Genomic DNA, 15,168 nt, shown 5'->3' with positions numbered 1-15,168 from the left:
CCAATGACACTTTTGTGTTTTCTTTGATTTCTTTCTTTGAAGCTTCATGAATAGCTTTGGATTTCTCGGTTATAAGGTATCCAATTACCATATGAATTATATCTTTGGTGATTTTAACTAGTTCATCTATCCACATTTGCATTTTGTGGACTCTTCTCAACACATATAAATCCATACCACCTTAAACACTTTTGGGAAATGAAGGGAATTGGTGATACCTTTTGTCTCCAAATCTTCACGTTCTTCTTTTAATTTCCCATCAACACAAAGTTTTGCATAGGTCTCTCTAAGCTTGTGATCTCCAAATTCACTGATTTTGCAATGGTAAAATGCTTGAATATTACATATAAGTAAAACCCTAGGTTTAACTGCGAATAGGGAACCATATTCATTAGTCTTCATTGCTACATCTTAGTATTCATTTTATTTTGGTTTCTCATGGTCTTCATTATTGATAAATGTAACCCTTTTGACTTCTATGGTCTTTGCAGATGTAGAACTTGAAGCCATTTCTCTAAGTAGGATTTTGGTAGATACTTGTTTATTGGTTCAGTTTCTTTTATTTCACTTTAAATCCTCCATCAAATCCATAGTATCACACTTTAATTCACAAAAACACATGCAAATCTCTCAAATTTTCTTAGCAATGCTCTTCCACTCTTGTGAATTCAAGGTAATGATTGAAGTATCTATCCCCTCTTTTATGTGAAAAAATTTAGTCAATGCTTGTCAGTGCAAAATAAATATTTTGTATAGTATGCTCGATTTTCACACACATTCCATTCTTCACTCATTTACATCAAAACACTTAATTGATACACAACTCTTTTGATAACTCAATTAACATTAATTACAACTACTTCACCTAGTGAGACTTGTCATCTTGTTACTAATATTTAAAACTTCATGAGTTGTCCTAGTGCATCTAACTAAATGTGAATATGGATTTCACTTAAACAAAAAATTAGGAATCGATGTAAGATTTATCAATTAAATTGTGGTTACATGCCTCCTTTATAAGGTTTAGTTTGAAGTAGAGGTTTCAACTAATCCATTGGATGAGGTGCCACCATCAGTTGCATTTGATGTATCATTTTCGTATATCTTCCTTAGCTACTTCTTGTTCATCTATTCACAAACTTATCATTTTCCTTTTGGATCTTCTTCTTTAGGTTCTAATACTCAATACATGTAGTTATTACTTAAGTAACCAACCTTGTGAAAATGATAACATGTCATTCTAGGATTTCTCTTATTTCTAAATCTTCCTCCAAAGTGTAATCTCATGCAATTAGCATAAATGTGACCCTTTTTTTTTAACATGAATGTTTATTTTTTTCCTATTGGGGAGTATCCTTGTAGTTCCTACCCTCGTTCACATCTTCTCTGGACATATGAGATCATTTAGACTTTACATTTCATGTATGTATGATGATCATTATATTGTTTTTAGTTATTGTTGATGATTAGCTAGATGGTTATTATTTCATGAGTTTTATTATGGATACTTACCCCATACTTGCATGTGTATGGTGTGCGTGCTTTCTTATTCTATGGTGTTTCTGATGTGGTTAAGGAAGGGAGTCGTAGTCACCTGCTTAGTCGGGATCTACACAATGCACCACTTCACATCTTCTCTGGACATATTATTGCTATTATTATTAGACTTTGATGGACTAGTACTATGTAGATGGATTAGTGGTATTGTTTTGACACTATCAGACATTATGTTATGGATTCAGTTATTATATGATGAGATCATTTAGACTTTACATTTCATGTATGTATGATGATCATTATATTGTTTTTAGTTATTGTTGATGATTAGCTAGATGGTTATTATTTCATGAGTTTTATTATGGATACTTACCCCATACTTGCATGTGTATGGTGTGCGTGTTTTCTTATTGTATGGCATTTCTGATGTGGTTAAGGAAGGGAGTCATAGTCACCTGCTTAGTCGGGATCTACACGATGCACCACTTCCTGCCATTTCCTGTTTAGCTTAGCACTATATATATACATAGCATGTACATGCATGGCTTTTCTGCAGGTTGCAGGTACCGGGTATCGACTTCCCTGAATTGCCAAGATGAGCGTACCCTATTATACTATCTCAATGATAAGAGAGGGGAGATAAATTCTCAAGTCCAAATCCCAAACCCTAAAACCATTTGTCCTAGTGAGTTGGGACAAGTATCAGAGTTGAGCACCCACTGAATGTGTCGGATGACATATTTCGTGATTTTTAATCTTTTAGACTGATTTTCTGTGAATTGTCCTATGATGGGTTTTCATATTTTGTTATGAAGTTCTATGGTGAATTTTCTATTAATTAAGTCTTAACAAATAGATTTAATTAATAAATTAATTATTTGAGAAAATTAAATATCATGATTTTTGATATTTTGATTATAATTAAGGTGAAATTAATTGAGAAATAAAAGAAAATTTGAGAATTAAAATAAATAATAATTATAAAATACCAATAAATTAATAGACAAATAATAATAATAAAAGTTATAAAAATTAAAATAAAAGTTATTAAATTAAAATGGGAGTTATAAATGGAAATTAGTTAAAAATAATTGGAATTATAAACTTGCTTGGAAATTAATGCAGTTACCCATTTTTCATGTGTCAACAACACGGGGGTTAGTGCATCAATTGAGCACATGGTGTCTACAACCCTAGGGCTTATCAAAAAGGTTGGAAATAGGTCCATGCTTAGTTGGCGATTTCTTCCAGCTGGTTCTAGAAGCATTCTAGGGTTATCCTGAGAGCCCTTTATATTCGGGCATTCCTTAGAAGCTTGGACATAGCGTGGAGAGTGTGGGTAGCATGGATAGCGTGGTGAACAATTGAAGCATTGGAGGATTCGAGAACTCTGAAGAAGGGAGCTTGAACTGCGGGTTTTTTGAGGAAGAGCGAATTAGCATCAGAATTCGGGTAGATTCTTGTGATTTTACTTGTGCTATTTTCTCATCACGCATTCCCTGTCTTCTTCGTGTCTTCCTTATGTCTTCTGAGAAATTTCATGTTTCTATTGCATACATTCTCAATATAGGCAAATAAGGTAATTTGAGAATTTTATATGCATAGATCTGATAAGATAATGGGGCTAGGGTTTAAACTCATGATCAAAAATCCATTAGATTATTGGATAAATTTGGGGGTTAAAAGTTTATAGGAAAATTTTGAGAATTAAAATATATTGTGTATATATGATTTTTGAAATCTGCATACATAAATATTGTATATATACATTATTTACACAAATACTGTGATACAAATTTGTATATATATATATACATATATATATATATATATATACATATATATATATACATATATATATATATATACATATATATATATATGTATTTAATTGGTGAATCGATTATCAAATCGAAGTAGAGATTCATGTTAATATCGCATGAGGAAGTTTATACAAAAATTATTTAAAATCGCATTGGGGAAGAACATATATATGAATGCGCAGTGGGACGGATTGTACCCCACGCGCTTTATTGGGCGCGGAGTGCCTGCTGTCGCAGGTACTGCGACGTCAACAGGTACTACGTACCCGCTGTCGCTGCAAGCTTGTGACCGCAGAACCCTGCGTGTCGCGGCCAGGGTCACTTCGGTGATGGCCGACGGCGTGTATAATTTTGATTTTGTTTTAAAATTTGATAAGAAATTTTGAAATTAATATTCGATTTTTATAAAATGAAAAAAAATAATATTATATATTATATATGTATGTATCTATATATTTAAATATGAATATATATATATGTATATATGTAATATATATATATATGTTATTAAAGGATTTAAAATTGTTGATAAAAGATTTATGAATTCATCTTTTATAATAATGAATAGTTTTGTAATTTTATAACTTTAACTGTTAAGAATTAATTAATAGTTAAGATTATAAAATGTATAAAGTATGTGGAAATTTAAAGTTGGTGGAAATGTTTTTTTTATGTTATAATCGGAGATTAAAGTTTAGAGAGAACTTCTTATCCTTCCAAAAATAGCACATGAAGAAAAAAAAAAAAAAAACATACAATATGTCCCTTTAAACTTGGAACCATGAACTGAGACTTGGCATTTGAATTTAAATTTGAAACTTAGCAAAACCAAAACATGTGTCTACATTGTGTATTCCTTATGTTAATGTTTTGGGATTTTGGGTTGACTAGTGTTGACCAGTATAGGACGTCTACCAGAGGCTTGGGGGTTATGCGATTGTGATGTCATGATGATGTTTTATTTCTCGATCTTTATAAACCCAACCATGATTATGTGATGGAATGCCCTATGTATTGGTTGTGAATACTGATTGTTATAGTTGAAATTCTTATGTTTGAGATACTTGACTTAACAATTATTTTTGGTCATCGATCAGTTATCCTTGGACATATTCTAGTCACCATGATGGGACTAATATGTGAATTTATTCTTGATGATGTCATGTTGTGACATGTATGACTTAACCATTTTGGAGTCTTCGATCAATATGACTTGAGATATTCTTGGTTGCTGTTGAGAACCAATGGATATGGTGATTTATTTGGAGATATATTTTGGTTATTGAAAACCAATGGATACTTTGATTATCAGTGATACTTCAGTTGCCAATAGAGAGCTGTTGTAGTCATGATTTTCTGTGGAAATTGCTCATGGAGATTTGATGCTTTTATGCATATTTGATGATTTAATCATGGATATTTGTTGATTCTTATTATGGATATTTGATGATTTTGTGGACTTTCTTTATGATTATGATACCATGAGCATTAGGGGAGGATATCTGCATGTAGTGCCGGGAAGTGGCTTGCAATGGGGGTCAGGGCCCTAAGAGGCTGCCAGGATAACTCATTGTAAGTTGGTTTAATAAGTGATAACATTCACGCTTAATACTAACTAAATGAACCTAAAAAGATAAGAGTTTTGGTTCTCGCCCATGCCTTGAGTGCTTGTATAGGCTAGGATGGGAGTAGAGAGAGCATATGGTTGCGACCTTGCATTCCATAGTATGCCTTGTCAGTATGAAAGGATACTAGTGGCTGCATGAGATCTGTATGGACCCGTGGAGTTTAGCTAACTGCCAGGCTAACTTGTACGAGATAAATGCGATGACACTTTCCCGCTTGCATAGTAGGTTCCTACATGTCATTGTGTGCCTCTGGGAAGTAGATGTCTGTTTTGTGATTGGAACCTTTGAGTTAGTATACTTTTAGGATTCTTGGACTTTAGAGTCGTGTGCTATGTGGTTTTGATAGCCTTTTTGGGACTTGAGATTATCTCCTCAGCATGGTGGGAGTGGACCACTTAGGTACCACACGGTCGGGTGGTAGTGTATTTTCCACTCTTATCATTTGAGATTCATTGAGACATTGTGGTTGATGCATCCTTCATGATGGTGGATATGTATCCTTTCATTGATGATTAGCATATGTTAGATGATGATATCTTATGCTTATATCTGCATGTTAGATTACTTTCTACATATGATGTTATATTTATTAGGAGTGACGTTCCTACTATGTTAATACCGATGATCTCTTCGGTGATATGGGATGTTACGCACGGAGGGATGGCTAGGGCCCACGATGGTCTAATGATGCTATTAACGATTGGGAGTAACCGTGCACTTAGATTATTTTGTTGAGCTTTATGATGGATGTACATGACTTTTATGATGATGTATCATGAGTATCATGTAATTATCTTTACCTTGATGTATCATGGATTAGAATAGGATGATGTATCTTATTCTACATATGTATATAATTTTAAGCCTTCATACCCTGTGACATGTACAGTGGATGAATGAGCAGTTGGAAATGTAATAATTGAAAATTGGAATTATCATTATTATTTCATGTGGATGTTGTAATCATTTATGTAATTCACGTTAAGGGATCTTAAAGAATGTAATCTATTGTATATGTTATGTTTACTCTTTAGATGGTCATTGCTAGTGCTTCCATTATTACGAATAAGTTATATGTGGTATTTACTTTCATGGAAAAAAAAATGTTACCAAACTTAGTGAAAATTCTAAGTTAATTCTTTGGATCCCTTGGCGGGGCATTACATTTGGTATCAGAGCCCGAGTTCTATATTGGGAGCTCTGGGTAGTTTGGAACAACTGCAACTTGAGACTAGGTGAACTAAAACAATACTTGAACTGTACTTGTATGTTTTTCATACTTCAACACTTAGTTGTCAAAACTGAAATTTTACTTAGACCTAAAACTGAACATAGTTTATTGTATCATGTGTCTCTTGATTGTAATAGTACTCTGTACTGTTGCAAGATGGTATCTGGGACTAGGTCTTCGGTTAGAGGCCGAGGTAGGGGCCATGGAAGAGGCTGTGGTCATGGTAGAACCGTCAGTGCCCATGAGTTTTCCCATGAGGGATTGGTTCGTATAGAGAGTAGGGAAGAGCACTCTAATAGGCTGCAGGAAGAGAGCCGTAGAGAGGACCAAGCTGAGTTTGAAGAGGTTAGTCTGAGACAATTAATGTAGACTATACTAGAATGTCTACCTCCTATTCAAGAACAACCTAAAGTACATCAGACAGAACAAGAGCATAGACCTAGGTCTAGAAGTCCTCGGATGGAGCATCAGAGGTCCATTGTGTCCACTCAGATGAAGGATCTTTCAAGATCCAAGGTTAAGCCTTTCAATGGGCAAGGGTCTGGATATGTGGCCGAGCAGTGGCTTATTTCTCTCGATAGGATTTTTTCTATGCAGGACTTTGACAGCAATGTTAAGGCAATATTTGTGATCACCAATTTAGAGAACTTTGGAGCTACTTGGTGGACAATTGAGGAGAAGAAGCTAGGGATCGACATGAGCAATGTCACTTGGGAACTATTTTTGGAGAGTTTTCGTGAACGATTCCTACTAGAGGAATGGAAACAACAAAGGGCAGATGAATTTCATAATCTCAAGCAGTACACTATGTTAGTAATCGAGTATGAGCGTAAGTTTTATGAGCTCATGTCTTTTTCAGGATTCAGTGAGAATTCAGCTCAGTTGACACAACACTTTATTAGGGGATTGAACAATTGTATTATTGGGGGTGTCAAAGTATTTGAGCCAAAAACCCTCAAGGATGCAGTACATCGAGCAATTCTTGTTGAGCAAAGTGTTAACCTTGGTCAAGGTGGTTTTGTAGGAGCACCAGCAGCGTCAGGATCTAAAAGCAACTTTAATTCAAATAGTAACAAGATGCCTTTCTCTTCTAAAGGAAAATAGTTTCACCAACGATCTCGACAGACGCAACAACAGAAGGGATTTAATTCTCAGGCTCAAGGTGGTGGCAAAGGTTCTAACTTTAAGAACAACCACAATATTCAACGCAGTAAAAAAAATCAACCCAACCAGCCGGCTCAGAGTAGTCAGTCATTTGTTAGTAGGAACAGCCGACAGAAATCAAATGTACCACCTATGGGTAGAGGATCTGGCAGGAGTATAGAATGTTTTTCACGTGGATAGATTGGTCATTATGCAGCTCAGTGTCCACAGCGAACACCTTAGTTTTCAGGACCTAGGCCTATAGCTTCAGAGCCTATAGTTGGTGATGCAGGTAGAGCTCATAGAGTTTTTGCAGTAGTTGAACACCGTCAAGCGGATCATCAGGGAACAGTGGTTGAGACCACAGGTGCTATTCGAGGTATATCTCTTTCAGTATTATTTGATTTAGGAGCTACAGATTCATTTATTTCACCATCTATAGTTTCTAAGTGTAAGCTGGATGCGGTGAAGCAAGATCATGGTTGGCAAGTGGAACTAGCCTCAGGTATCAAGGTCTCCATGAACTCTGTAGTTCATAAGTGTGGGCTTAGTTTAGGAATCTTTGTTTCTATAGTGGATTTTTGAGTCATACCCCTTGGTTCCTACGATGTGGTTTTGGGCATGGATTGGCTTGGAACTCATAAAGCCAGTATAGATTGCAGGAAGAAGGTTATTAGTTGCCAAGATGACCAAGGGAATGATGTGAAGATAGTTGGGATACCAAGGCCTATATCTCTGCGGATGATTTCTGCTATGCAAATGAAGCGAAGTTTTCGTAAAGGATGTCAAATATTTGTTGTTATGGTAAATGATCTTGAAGAAGAAGATCATGTGAGGAAGACTTTAGATCACCCAATTTTGCAAGAGTACGCAGATGTTTTTCCAAGTGAGATTCCAGGCATGCCTCCAAAGAGGGATATCGACTTTAGCATTGATCTAGTTCCTAGAGCGGAGCCTATCTCTAAAGCTCCTTATCGCATAATTACACAGGAACTGGGAGAGCTACGTCTTCAGTTAGAGGAACTTCTGGCCAAAGGGAGCATTCGACCTAGTGTATCACCATGGGGAGCTCCAATGCTCTTTGTGAAGAAGAAAGACGGTTCCTTGCACCTTTGTATTGACTACAGACAGTTGAACAAGGTGACTATTAAGAACAGGTAACCTTTGCCTAGGATTGATGACTTATTTGATCAGATCAAGGGGACCACAGTTTTCTCCAAGATTGACCTTAAGTCAGGATACCACCAGCTTCGTATTAAGGAAGTTGATATTCACAAGACCGCTTTTCGAACTCGCTATGGGCATTATGAGTTCACAGTGGTACCTTTTGGGTTGACTAACGCTCCATCGGTGTTCATGAGTTTGATGAATGGTGTATTTCGATCATATCTTGACAGATTCGTACTTGGGTTTCTTGATGATATATTGATATATTCCAAGAATCAGAAGGAGCATGAGGAACACCTGCGGTTGGTATTGCAGTGTTTGAGAGACAACTAGCTTTGTGCTAATGCAACCAAGTGCAAATTCTTCAAATCGGAGATTCCATATTTAGGGCATGTCATCTTAGGTGATGGTATTTCAGTGGATCCTGCAAAGATTCAGGCGATAATAGATTGGCCAACATCGACTAATGTGCTAGAGATTCGTAGTTTCATGGGCCTAGCAGGATATTATCGCAGATTTGTCCAGAACTTCTCTAGGATAGCACATCCTATCACTTCTCTTCAGAGGAAAGGAAAGAAGTTTGTGTGGACAGAGAAATGTGAGGAAGCATTTCAGAAGCTCAAAGAACTTCTGACTAGTGCACCGATATTAGCAGTACCGGACCTAGAGGGAGATTTCATGGTGTGTACAGATGCTTCTCTTGAGGGGATTGGGGCAGTGTTGATACAGAATGGACGAGTGATAGCATATGAATCACGCAAGGTCAAGGATCATGAGTTAAATTATCCTACGCATGATCTTGAATTGGCAGCAGTAGTTCATGCTTTGACAAGATGGAGACATTTCTTGTTGGGGCATATATTTGAGTTACACAGTGATCATTGTAGTCTTCAGTATATTTTTACTCAGCCTAATTTGAATGCTCAATAGAGACGATGGATGGAGTTTCTATGCGAGTATGATTTTGAGGTTAAGTACATTCAGGGTAAGGAGAATGTGGTGGCAGATGCTTTGAGTCGTAGAAGACATGTGGTAACATCTATGACTCTTAGTGTCGATTTGAGGGGTCAGATTCTTTAGGCACTTCCTACGGATTCATGGTATCAGGAAGTGTGCAGAGAGATAGATTCAGGAAGACCCTTGGAAGGAAAGTTTGCAGGTTACGTTCGAGAGTCAGATGGTCTTTTGAGACATTTTGGGAGGATTTATGTGCCATTACTAGATGAGCTTCACACCTTGATTCTAGCAGAAGCCCATCGTACACCATACTCAGCACATCCAGGTGTCAAGAAGATGCATGCTGATTTGAGACATTTGTTCTTTTGGTCTGGGATGAAGCGAGACATTGTTGATTTTGTGGCTAGGTGTCTCGAGTGTCAGAGAGTCAAGGTAGAACATCAGCACCCGGCTGGACTTTTGCAACCAAATCTCATTCCTTCTTGGAAGTGGGATATCATTTCCATGGATTTCATTGTAGGATTACCTATGACAGTTCATTGTCATGATGCTATCATGGTCGCTGTTGATCGGTTGACTAAGGTCGTGCATTTTTCACCTATCAGGTCTTCCTACACAGCAGCCTCTATAGCTAATGTCTTCATGCGTGACATTATGAGATTACATGGTATTCCTAGAAAGATCATTTCTGACAGGGATCCGATATTCACATCTCCATTCTGGGCATCGTTGCAGCATGGACTTGGAGTGCAGTTAAACTTCAGTTCGACATATCATCCAGAGACTGATGGTCAGATAGAGAGGGTGAATCAAGTTTTGGAGGATATGTTATGAATGTATGTGATGGATAGGCAATCATATTGGGAGGACTATCTCTATCTAGTGGAGTTTTCTTACAACAATGGGTATCACAGTTCTATTGGCATGGCACCTTTTCAGGCATTATATGGTCATCCTTGTCATACACCATTGAGTTGGGACAATCTTGAGGATCGCATTATGTTGGGTCCTGAGATGCTTCGTGATATGGAGCAACAGGTGGTGTGAATCCACGAGCATTTGACTATGGCACAAGATAGACAGAAGAAGTATGCTGATGCTCAGAGGACTGATAAGCAATTTGCAGTGGGAGATAAGGTTTTCTTGAGAGTGCGTCCGTGAAAGAGTCTGATCCATTACGGAAAGGGTTCTAAGCTAGTGCCTCATTTTGTGGGACCATTTGAGATTCTAGAGAGGATTGGCCCAGTTGCTTACCGCCTTGCTCTACCGCCCAGCCTAGCTCGCATTCATGATGTTTTTCATGTGTGAGTGCTTAGGCAAATTATTCCTGATATTGTGCATGTTCTTGATTGGAATGCATTGCAAGTAGAGGACGGACAGTTGGCTTTGGAGCTGGATCGTATTCTGGAGCAGCGGGGGTTGACCCTCAGGGGTCGAACCATCAAGCAGGTAAAGGTCCAATGGGACCCTACTGATGATTCTTCAGCTACTTGGGAGGATGCAGCTAGATTGAGGGAGTTATATCCCTATTTGTTTGTAGGCTTCTAGGAGTAAGCCTAATCCAAGGGGGGGTGGATGTAGTGCCTACCCTCGTTCACATCTTCTCTGGACATATTATTGCTATTATTATTAGAATTTGATGGACTAGTACTATGTAGATGGATTAGTGGTATTGTTTTGACACTATCAGAAATTATGTTATGGATTCAATTATTATATGATGAGATCATTTAGACTTTACATTTCATGTATTTATGATGATCATTATATTGTTTTTAGTTATTGTTGATGATTAGCTAGATGTTTATTATTTCATGAGTTTTATTCTGGATACTTACCCCATACTTGCATGTGTATCGTGTGCATTTTTTCTTATTGTATGGCGTTTCTGATGTGGTTAAGGAAGGGAGTCGTAGTCACCTGCTTAGTCGGGATCTACACGATGCACCACTTCTTGCCATTGCCTATTTAGCTTAGCACTATATATATATACATAGCATGTACATGCATGGCTTTTCTGCAGGTTGCAGGTACCGGGTATCGACTTCCCTGAATTGCCAGGATGAGCGTACCCTATTATACTATCTCAATGATAAGAGAGGGGAGATAAATTCTCAAGTCCAAATCCCAAACCCTAAAACCATTTGTCCTAGTGAGTTGGGACAAGTATCAGAGTTGAGCACCCACTGAATGTGTCGGATGACATATTTCATGATTTTTAATCTTTTAGACTGATTTTGTGTGAATTGTCCTATGATGGGTTTTCATATTTTGTTATGAAGGTCTATGGTGAATTTTCATTTAATTAAGTCTTAACAAATAGATTTAATTAATAAATTAATTATTTGAGAAAATTAAATATCATGATTTTTGATATTTTGATTATAATTAAGGTGAAATTAATTGAGAAATAAAAGAAAATTTGAGAATTAAAATAAATAATAATTATAAAATACCAATAAATTAATAGACAAATAATAATAATAAAAGTTATAAAAATTAAAATAAAAGTTATTAAATTAAAATGGGAGTTATAAATCGAAATTAGTTAAAAATAATTGGAATTATAAACTTGCTTGGAAATTAATGCGGTTAGTGCATCAATTGAGCACATGGTGTCTACAACCCTAGGGCTTATCAAAAAGGTTGGAAATAGGTCCAGGCTTAGTTGGTGATTTCTTCCAGCTGGTTCTAGAAGCATTCTAGGGTTATCCTGAGAGCTCTTTATATTCAGGCATTCCTTAGAAGCTTGGACATAGCGTGGAGAGCGTGGGTAGCATGGATAGCATGGTGAACAATTGAAGCATTGGAGAATTCAAGAACTCTGAAGAAGGGAGCTTGAACTACGGGTTTTCTGAGGAAGAGCGAATTAGCATCAGAATCCGGGTAGATTCTTGTGATTTTACTTGTGCTATTTTCGCATCACGCATTCCCTGTCTTCTTCGTGTCTTCCTTATGTCTTCTGAGAAATTTCATGTTTCTATTGCATACATTCTCAATATAGGCAAATAAGGTAATTTGAGAATTTTATATGCATAGATCTGATAAGATAACGGGGCTAGGGTTTAAACTCATGACTAAAAATCCATTAGATTATTGGATAAATTTGGGGGTTAAAAGTTTATAGGAAAATTTTGAGAATTAAAATATATTGTGTATATATGATTTTTGAAATCTGCATACATAAATATTGTATATATACATTATTTACACAAATACTGTGATACAAATTTGTATATATATATATATACATATATATATCTATACATATATATATACATATATATATATATACATATATATATATATATATATGTATTTAATTGGTGAATCGATTATCGAATCGAAGTAGAGATTCATGTTAATATCGCATGAGGAAGTTTATACAAAAATTATTTAAAATCGCATTGGGGAAGAACATATATATGAATGCGCAGTGGGACGGACTGTACCCCACGCGCTTTACTGGGCGCGGAGTGCCTGCTGTCGCAGGTACTGCGACGTCAACAGGTACTACGTACCCGCTGTCGCCACAGGCTTGTGACCGCAGAACCCTACGTGTCGCGGCCAGGGTCACTTCGGTGATGGCCTACGGCATGTATAATTTTGATTTTGTTTTAAAATTTGATAATAAATTTTGAAATTAATATTCGATTTTTATAAAATGAAAAAAAAAACATTATATATTATATATGTATGTATGTATATATTTAAATATGAATATATATATGTATATATGTAATATATATATATATATATATATATATATATATATATATATATATATATATGTTATTAAAGGATTTAAAATTGTTGATAAAAGATTTATGAATTCATCTTTTATAATAATGAATAGTTTTGTAATTTTATAACTTTAACTATTAAGAATTAATTAATAGTTAAGATTATAAAATGTATAAAGTATGTGGAAATTTAAAGTTGGTGGAAACGTTTTTTTTATGTTATAATCGGAGATTAAAGTTTAGAGAGAACTTCTTATCCTTCCAAAAATAGCACATGAAGAAAAAAAAAAAAAAACGTACAATATGTCCCTTTAAACTTGGAACCATGAACTGAGACTTGGCATTTGAATTTAAATTTGAAACTTAGCGAAACCAAAACATGTGTCTACATTGTGTATTCCTTATGTTAATTTTTTGGGATTTTGGGTTGACTAGTGTTGACCAGTATAGGACGTCTACCAGAGGCTTGGGGGTTATGCGATTGTGATGTCATGATGATGTTTTATTTCTCGATCTTTATAAACCCAACCATGATTATGTGATAGAATGCTCTATGTATTGGTTGTGAATACTGATTGTTATAGTTGAAATTCTTATGTTTGAGATACTTGACTTAACAATTATTTTTGGTCATCGATCAGTTATCCTTGGACATATTCTAGTTGCCATGATGGGACTAATATGTGGATTTATTCTTGATGATGTCATGTTGTGACATGTATGACTTAACCATTTTGGAGTCTTCGATCAGTATGACTTGAGATATTCTTGGTTGCTGTTGAGAACCAATGGATATGGTGATTTATTTTGAGATATATTTTGGTTTTTGAAAACCAATGGATACTTTGATTATCAGTGATACTTCAGTTGCCAATAGAGAGCTGTTGTAGTCATGATTTTCTGTGGAAATTGCTCATGGATATTTGATGCTTTTATGCATATTTGATGATTTAATCATGGATATTTGTTGATTCTTATTATGGATATTTGATGATTTTGTGGACTTTCTTTATGATTATGATACCATGAGCATTAGGGTAGGATATTTGCATGTAGTGTCGGGAAGTGGCTTGCAATGGGGGCCGGGGCCCTAAGAGGTTGCCAGGATAACTCATTGTAAGTTGGTTTAATAAGTGATAACATTCACACTTAATACTAATTGAATGAACCTAAAAAGATAAGAGTTTTGGTTCTCTCCCATGCCTTGAGTGCTTGTATAGGCTAGGATGGGAGTAGAGAGAACACATGGTTGTGACCTTGCATTCCATAGTATGCCTTGTCAGTATGAAAGGATACTAGTGGCCGCATGAGATCTGTATGGACCCATGGAGTTTAGCTAACTACCAGGGTAGCTTGTACGAGATAAATGTGATGACACTTTCCCGCTTGCATAGTAGGTTCCTACATGTCATTGTGTGCCTCTGGGAAGTAGATGTCTGTTTTGTGATTGGAACCTTTGAGTTAGTATACTTTTAGGATTCCTAGACTTTAGAGTCGTGTGCTATGTGGTTTTGATAGCCTGTTTGGGACTTGAGATTATCTCCTCAACACGGTAGGAGTGGACCACTTAGGTACCACGCAGTCAGGTGGTAGTGTATTTTCCACTCTTATCATTTGAGATTCATTGAGACATTGTGGTTGATGCGTCCTTCATGATGGTGGATATGTATCCTTTCATTGATGATTAGCATATGTTAGATGATGATATCTTATGCTTATATTTGCATGTTAGATTACTTTCTACATATGATGTTATATTTATTAGGAGTGACGTTCCTACTATTTTAATACCGATGATCTCTTCGGTGATATGGGATGTTACGCACGGAGGGATGGCTAGGGCCCACGATGGTCTAATGATGCTATTAACGGTTGGGAGGAACCATGCACTTAGATTATTTTGTTGATCTTTATGATGGATGTAGATGAATTTTATGATGATGTATCATGAGTATCATGTAATTATCTTTACCTTGATG

Source organism: Cupressus sempervirens, chromosome 11 (assembly GCF_028749045.1).
Source record: "Cupressus sempervirens isolate cs-2001-9-10 chromosome 11, ASM2874904v1, whole genome shotgun sequence".
Taxonomy (NCBI): Eukaryota; Viridiplantae; Streptophyta; class Pinopsida; order Cupressales; family Cupressaceae; genus Cupressus; species Cupressus sempervirens.
The sequence above is the reverse complement of the archived record's forward strand: the minus strand, read 5'-3'. Positions refer to the sequence as shown.